This window comes from Bos indicus x Bos taurus, chromosome X (assembly GCF_003369695.1).
Source record: "Bos indicus x Bos taurus breed Angus x Brahman F1 hybrid chromosome X, Bos_hybrid_MaternalHap_v2.0, whole genome shotgun sequence".
Classification (NCBI taxonomy): Eukaryota; Metazoa; Chordata; class Mammalia; order Artiodactyla; family Bovidae; genus Bos; species Bos indicus x Bos taurus.
In genome coordinates this window covers 100,139,451-100,148,410 of record NC_040105.1, presented here as the reverse complement: position 1 = coordinate 100,148,410, position 8,960 = coordinate 100,139,451, and positions in this window count along the sequence as shown.

Sequence of the window (8,960 nt, the reverse complement as noted above, 5' to 3'; positions counted from 1 at the left end):
TGGCTGACTTTATTTTGGGGGGCTCCAAAATCACTGCAGATGGTGATTGCAGCCATGAAATTAAAAGACGCTTACTCCTTGGAAGGAAAGTTATGACCAACCTAGACAGAATATTAAAAAGCAGTGACATTACTTTGTCAAAAAAGTCAATCTAGTCAAGGCTATGGTTTTTCCAATAGTCGTGTATGGATGTGAGAGTTGGACTATAAAGAAAGCTGCTGCTGCTGCTGCTGCTGATAAGTCACATCAGTCATGTCCAACTCTGTGCGGCCCCATAGACAGCAGCCCATCAGGTTCCCCCGTCCCTGGGATTCTCCAGACAAGAACACTGGAGTGGGTTGACATTTCCTTCTCCAATGCATGAAAGTGAAAAGTGAAAGTGAATTCGCTCAGTCGTGTCCGACTCTTCAAGACCCCACAGACTGCAGCCCACCAGGTTCCTCCATCCATGGGATTTTCCAGGCAAGAGTACTGGAGTGGGGTGCCATCGCACCAATGAATTGATGCTTTTGAACTGTGGTGTTGGAGAAGACTCTTGAGAGTCCCTTGGACTGCAAGGAGATCCAACCAGTCCATCCTAAAGGAGATCAGTCCTAAGTGTTCATTGGATGGGCTGATGTTGAAGCTGAAACACCAGTACTTTGGCCACCTGATGCAAAGAACTGACTCATTTGAACAGACCCTGATGCAAAATTCACAGAAGTAGGGCAATGGGTTAAAGTTATAGCAAATCAAATTTGGGCTGAGTATTTAAAAATAAAATCCTAACAAATATTCTAAAAAAAAAAAAGAAAAGACCCTGATGATGGGAAAGATTGAAGGCAGGAGGAGAAGGGGACAACAGAGGATGAGATGGTTGGATGGCATTACCAACTCAATGCACATGAGTCTGGGTAAACTTAAGGAGTTGGTTATAGACAGGGAGGCCTGGCATGCTGTGGTTCATGGGGTCGCAAAGAGTCAGACATGACTGAGCGACTGAACTGAACTGAAGGAAAATGCTATCAGTAAATAGTATCTGTTCTCCTGGGGATTGCAACATTTTACAAAAGTGTATTTAATTCAAGAAGGACAACATCATGACTCTTAGTTGCAGAAAATAACATTTTGAACAGTGGCTAACAGAGCAGGAGGACATAAATATTCTGTCCCTAGAAAGATGTGTTATAGAGTAAAACAGGAGTAGTTTGCTTGTCCTAAACATGTCCATGATTCACTCTTCTCCCAAGACTATCAATTAGTTTGCTCTTATTTCACAAATACCTAGTAGGTCTTTGATTACTAATGTACAGTTGTCCCTCAGTATGCACAGGGCACTGGGACCCCGCCACCTCCCCCTGGAGGTTACCAATATCCAAGGATGCTCAAGTCCCTCATATAAAATAGCATAATATTTGCATATAACCTATGCAACACTTTAAATTATCTCTAGATTACTTATATTTATTACAATGTGAAAGCCATATAAATAGTTGCCAATGTGCAGCAAATTCAAGTTTTGCTATTTGGAACTTTCTGTAGTTTTTTTTGTTTTTTGTTTTCTCTTATTATTTTTGATCCACGGTTGGTAGAATCCACAAATTTGGAACCTGTGGATAAGGAGGGCTGATTATAAGCATGCATTTTAATCCCAGAAAGAAAACTGAAGAATAGCACTAATCTTTGAACTCCTTGAGGGCAAGGACTATACATTGGTTATTGTTTTTTTTTTTGTTTAGTCACTAAGTCATGTCTGACTCTTCTGTGACTTTATGGACTGTAGCCCATCTGTCCCCTCTGTCCCTGGGGTTTCCTAGGCAAGAATACTGGAGTGGGTTGCCATTCCTTTGTCCAGGGGATCTTCCCAACCCAGGGACCAAACTCATGTCTCCTGCAATGGCAGGCAAATTCTTTACCACAGAGCCACGTGGGAATTTATACACTGGTTAGCATAGATCAACATGACAGTGCTTGGTGACAGCTTAGGTACACTGACAAAATTGAAAATTAAAAAAAACACGTCAAAAATCACAATTTGAAGTACCAGCAAAGCAAGATAGACTCTTAGTTGTCACTTAACTGTCATACATCCTACCAGACTCACAAATTTTCCTGTTATATCCTTATTTTACAAAAGAAAAGAAAGCCAGTAGAAAAATGATGGAAGAATCCACATAAAGTAATCTGATATATCAGATTAGATCGGATCAGTCGCTCAGTCCTGTACGACTCTTTGCGACCCCATGAACCGCAGCACACCAGGCCTCCCTGTCCATCACCAACTCCCGGAGTTCACTCAGATTCATGTCCATCGAGTCAGTGATGCCTTCCAGCCATCCCATCCTCTGTCGTCCTCTTCTCCTCCTGCCCTCAATCCCTCCCAGCATCAGAGTCTTTTCCAATGAGTCAGTCCTTTACATCAGGTGGCCAAAGTACTGGAGTTTCAGCTTTAGCATCATTCCTTCCAAAGAAATCCCAGGGCTGATCTCCTTCAGAATGGACTGGTTGGATCTCCTTGCAGTCCAAGGGACTCTCAAGAGTCTTCTCCAACACCACAGTTCAAAAGCATCAATTCTTCGGTGCTCAGCCTTCTTCACTGTCCAACTCTTACATCCATACATTACCACAGGAAAAACCGTAGCCTTGACTAGACGAACCTTTGTTGGCAAAGTAATGTCTCTGCTTTTCAGTATGCTCTCTAGGTTGGTCATAACTTTCCTTCCAAGGAGTAAGCGTCTTTTAATTTCATGGCTGCAGTCACTATGTGTGGTGATTTTGGAGCCCAGAAAAATAAAGTCTGACACTGTTTCCACTGTTTCCCCATATATTTCCCATGAAGTGATGGGACCGGATGCCATGATCTTCGTTTTCTGAATGTTGAGCCTTAAGCCAACTTTTTCACTCTCGACTTTCACCTTTATCAAGAGGCTTTTTAGTTCCTCTTCATTTTCTGCCATAAGGGTCGTGTCATCTGCATATCTGAGGTTATTGATATTTCTCCCAGCAATCTTGATTCCAGCTTGTGCTTCTCCCAGCCCAGCGTTTCTCATGATGTACTCTGCATATAAGTTAAATAAGCAGGGTGACAATATACAGCCTTGACGTACTCCTTTTCCTATTTGGAACCAGTCTGTTGTTCCATGTCCAGTTCTAACTGTTGCTTCCTGACCTGCATACAGGTTTCTCAAGAGGCAGATCAGGTGTTCTGGTATTCCCATCTCTTTCAGAATTTTCCACAGTTTATTGTGACCCACACGGTCAAAGGCTTTGGCATAGTCAATAAAGCAGAAATAGATGTTTTTCTGGAACTCTCTTGCTTTTTCCATGATCCAGCGGATGTTGGCCATTTGATCTCTGGTTCCTCTGCCTTTTCTAAAATCAGCTTCAACATCAGGAATTTCAAGGTTAACATATTGCTGAAGCCTGGCTTGGAGAATTTTGAGCATTACTTTACTAGCGTGTGAGATAAGTGCAATTGTGCAGTAGTTTGAGCATTCTTTGCCATTGCCTTTCTTTGGGATTGGAATGAAAACTGACCTTTTCCAGTCTTGTGGCCACTGCTGAGTTTTCCAAATTTGCTGGCATATTGAGTGTAGCACTTTCACAGCATCATCTTTGAGGATTTGGAATAGCTCAACTGGAATTCTATCACCTCCACTAGCTTTGTTCGTAGTGATGCTTTCTGAGGCCCACTTGACTTCACATTCCAGGATGTCTGCCTCTAGGTCAGTGATTACACCATAGTGATTATCTGGGTCATGAAGATCTTTTTTGCACAGTTCTTCTGTGTGTTCTTGCCATCTCTTCTTAATATCTTCTGCTTCTGTTAGGTCCATACCATTCCTGTCCTTTATCGAGCCCATCTTTGCATGAAATATTCCCTTGGTATCTCTGATTTTCTCGAAGAGATCTCTAGTCTTTCCCATTCTGTTGTTTACCTCTATTTCTTTGCATTGATCGCTGAGGAAGGCTTTCTTATCTCTTCTTGCTATTCTTTGGAACTCTGCATTCAGATGTTTATATCTTTCCTTTTCTCCCTTGCTTTTCACTTCTCTTCTTTTCACAGCTATTTGTAAGGCCTCCTCAGACAGCCATTTTGCTTTTTTGCATTTCTTTTCTATGGGGATGGTCTTGATCTCTGTCTCCTGTACAATGTCATGAACCTCATTCCATAGCTCATCAGGCACTCTATCTATCAGATCTAGGCCCTTAAATCTATTTCTCACTTCCATTGTATAATCATAAGGGATTTGATTTAGGTCATACCTGAATGGTCTACTGGTTTTCCCTACTTTCTTCAATTTAAGTCTGTATTTGGCAATAAGGAGTTCATGGTCTGAGCCATAGTCAGCTCCTGGTCTTGTTTTTGCTGACTGTATAGAGCTTCTCCATCTTTGGCTGCAAAGAATATAATCAATCTGATTTTGGTGTTGACCATCTGGTGATGTCCATGTATAGAGTCTTCTCTTGTGTTGCTGGAAGAGGGTGTTTGCTATGACCAGTGCATTTTCTTGGCAAAACTCTACTAGTCTTTGCCCTGCTTCATTCTGTATTCCAAGGCCAAATTTGCCTGTTACTCCAGGTGTTTCTTGACTTCCTACTTTTGCATTCCAGTTCCCTATAATGAAAAGGACATCTTTTGGGGGTGTTAGTTCTAAAAGATCTGGTTGGTCTTCATAGAGCCGTTCAACTTCAGCTTCTTCAGTGTTACTGGTTGGGGCATAGACTTGGATTACTGTGATATTGAATGGTTTGCCTTGGAAACGAACAGAGATCATTCTGTCGTTTTTGAGATTGCCTCCAAGTACTGCATTTCAGACTCTTTTGTTGACCATGATGGCCACTCCATTTCTTCTGAGGGATTCCTGCCTGCAGTAGTAGATACAATGGTCATCTGAGTTAAATTCACCCATTCCAGTCCATTTCAGTTCGCTGGTTCCTAGTATGTCGACATTCACTCTTGCCATCTCTTGTTTGACCACTTCCAATTTGCCTTGATTCATGGACCTGATATTCCAGGTTCCTATGCAATATTGCTCTTTACAGCATCAGACCTTGCTTCTATCACAAGTCACATCCACAGCTGGGTATTGTTTTTGCTTTGGCTCCATCCCTTCATTCTTTCTGGAGTTATTTCTCCAGTGATCTCCAGTAGCATATTGGGCACCTACTGACCTGGGGAGTTTCTCTTTCAGTATCCTATCATTTTGCCTTTTCATACTGTTCATGGGGTTCTCAAGCAAGAATACTGAAGTGGTTTGCCATTCCCTTCTCCAGTGGACCACATTCTGTCAGATCTCTCCACCATGACCCGCCCATCTTGGGCTGCCCCACGAGCATGGCTTAGTTTCATTGAGTTAGACAAGGCTGTGTTCCTAGTGTGATTAGACTGACTAGTTTTCTTTGAGTATGGTTTCAGTGTGTCTGCCCTCTGATGCCCTCTTGCAACACCTACCGTCTTACTTGGGTTTCTCTTACTTTGGGCGTGGGTATCTCTTCACAGCTGCTCCAGCAAAGTGCAGCCAATGCTCCTTACCTTGGATGAGGGGTATCTCTTCACCACCACCCTTCCTGACCTTCAACGTTGGATAGCTCCTCTAGGCCCTCCTGTGCCTGCGCAGCCGCGGGCATTGGGTTGGTCCTCCGGGCACCCGAACCTGGCCTCGGGCTTAAGGGCGTGGGGTATCTCCTCTCGGCCGCCCCCCCTGGCCTCGGGCGTGGGGTTGCTCCTCCCAGCTGCCGCCCCTGGCCTCAGGGGCCTATTATTTCCAGTTTAACAACAAGTATTTGATATCAGAATCAGGTGGAAATCTAGATGATCAAGGATCTATTTAAAATTTTTAAAAGTTGTATCAGAAATATTTTAATAATATATATGATGAAAGAATGCAGAACATTTTTCAAGCAGGTCAAAACTAGAGCACAATGAAGTTAGGAACAAAATATAATGAAATGAGTATATCTTGCTTAGTTAAATATATTTTAAAGTCTTGTGATTCAAGTATTTAGAAATACTGCCTGTTTAGTAAAAATTTAATCCATTTATTTATTTGAGAACTATTTATTAAACAGCTACTCAATGTTGGCATTGAGTGTACAGTAGTGATGAAGACAGGTACTATTCATCTTTTTGAAGCCAGGGCCAACTTATCCATTAGGCATGGTGAACACAGTGCCTAGGAACCACAGTACTTTTCAGGGATCCACAAAAATATTTTAATTTTCTTTAAGATGAGAAATAAGAAATGAAATGAATGTAATCCTGGCTGGACTGTATTAGTCTTTATTCTAATGCAGTGATAAAATATAATTTTAATGTTAGTTATGGCTAAAGAGGCCCACAAAAGCCAAAGTTGCTAGGACAGGCCTGTGGGGATTTTATGTTCTATTAGAGGAGACTGGCTAGTGCTGCTTCTGATAAAGAAAGAAAAGGAGGAAGGAAGGAAAGAAGGAAAGATGGCTGGAAGAATGAAGGGAAGGAAGAAGGAAACAGTCATTAAACTTCGACCTCCCATCCTCCATAAAGAGATTGATTCCTAGAAAAGCAAGATAGGTTTAAGACTCCAAGAGTTGTATTCAGCGTGAGGAAGATCTTAGGAAGACTCTGAAATAAAGAGCATCTTTAATAATCCTCATGGTAAAACATTTGAAATCTATTCAAAGGAAAGAACTCAGAAGATAGGAAAATATTTCGACCTACTGGATCCTCTAAAGTTCACTAAATTTAACAGGTCATCACACCCATTTCTCTTTCCTCCCTCACATGGGCAATGACCCACATGCTTTTTGATTGCTGAATAAGATAAGATCATGTGACCTGCTAAGAGATTTTTAATCAATAGAAAAGAGCAGCAGGCACAAATGTATGGAGTTTATCAAACACTGGCATAGCAACATAAAATTTGATTAGAGTGGATTTCCGCTTTTTTTTTCGTTTGTTTATTTTTTTTAATTTTATTTTATTTTTAAACTTTACATAATTGTATTAGTTTGCCAAATATCAAAATGAATCCATCACAGGTATACATGTGCTCCCCATCCTGAACCCTCCTCCCTCCTCCCTCCCCATACCATCCCTCTGGGTCGTCCCAGTGCACCAGCCCCAAGCATCCAGTATCGTGCATCGAACCTGGACTGGCATCTCGTTTCATACATGATATTTTACATGTTTCAATGCCATTCTCCCAAATCTTCCCACCCTCTCCCTCTCCCACAGAGTCCATAAGACTGTTCTATACATCAGTGTCTATTTTGCTGTCTCATACACAGGGTTACTGTTATCACCTTTCTAAATTCCATATATATGCGTTGGTATACTGTATTGGTGTTTTTCCTTCTGGCTTACTTCACTCTGTATAATAGGCTCCAGTTTCATCCACCTCATTAGAACTGATTCAAATGTATTCTTTTTAATGGCTGAGTAATACTCCATTGTGTATATGTACCATAGCTTTCTTATTCATTCATCTGCTGATGGACATCTAGGTTGCTTCCATGTCCTGGCTATGATAAACAGTGCTGCAATGAACATTGGGGTACATGTGTCTCTTTCCCTTCTGGTTTCCTCAGTGTGTATGCCCAGCAGTGGGATTGCTGGATCATAAGGCAGTTCTATTTCCAGGTTTTTAAGGAATCTCCACACTGTTCTCCATAGTGGCTGTACTAGTTTGCATTCCCACCAACAGTGTAAGAGGGTTCCCTTTTCTCCACACCCTCTCCAACATTTATTATTTGTAGACTTTTGGATCGCAGCCATTCTGACTGGTGTGAAATGGTACCTCATAGTGGTCTTGATTTGCATTTCTCTGATAATGAGTGATGTTGAGCATCTTTTCATGTGTTTGTTAGCCATCTGTATGTCTTCTTTGGAGAAATGTCTATTTAGTCCTTTGGCCCATTTTTTGATTGGGTCATTTATTTTTCTGGAGTTGAGCTGCAGGAGTTGCTTGTATATTTTTGAGATTGGTTGTTTGTCAGTTGCTTCATTTGCTATTATTTTCTCCCATTCTGAAGGCTGTCTTTTCACCTTGCTGATACTTTCCTTTGATGTGCAGAAGCTTTTAAGGTACAGTTATCAAGACAGTATGGTACTGGCACAAAGACAGAAATATAGATCAATGGAACAAAATAGAAAGCCCAGAGATAAATCCACACACATATGGACACCTTATCTTTGACAAAGGAGGCAAGAATATACAATGGATTAAAGACAATCTCTTTAACAAGTGGTGCTGGGAAATCTGGTCAACCACTTGTAAAAGAATGAAACTAGAACACTTTCTAACACCATACACAAAAATAAACTCAAAATGGATTAAAGATCTAAACATAAGACCAGAAACTATAAAACTCCTAGAGGAGAACATAGGCAAAACACTCTCTGACATACATCACAGCAGGATCCTCTATGACCCACCTCCCAGAATACTGGAAATAAAAGCAAAAATAAACAAATGGGACCTAATTAACCTTAAAAGCTTCTGCACATCAAAGGATTTCCACTTTAAATGACAACATCAAGTTACTGTACTATTGGAAGGCCATTACAAGTGAGGATGAAGCAGAGCATAGACTACTTAAGGAGATGTATACTTTAGAATCCTTTAGCAATAAATGGAAACAGTTATTTTATGTTATCTTCCCCAAACTTTGCTTTTCTGAAAATACTCAGAGTTGTAGTCATCTTTAACATGAGCTAAAATATGTTTCCAGAAAGTTCTGACACTAATTTTTAAAATCAAACTTACTGGAATAGTTTTGCAACCCCAGAGTATCAGTTCTATGATCACACTGCCATTTAGATTTCCTGCTGTTAGGCACTGCACCAAAAGTTATGACTGGAAAAGTTATGGGAAGTATTCTGCCACCTTAAGGCCCTGGGTTCAGAGAACTGAATCAAGTACCTTGTTTATATTAGTTGGCACACTACAAAGATTATGTAAAAGAGATTTTTTAAACACTAGATGATGTATAATTAATCA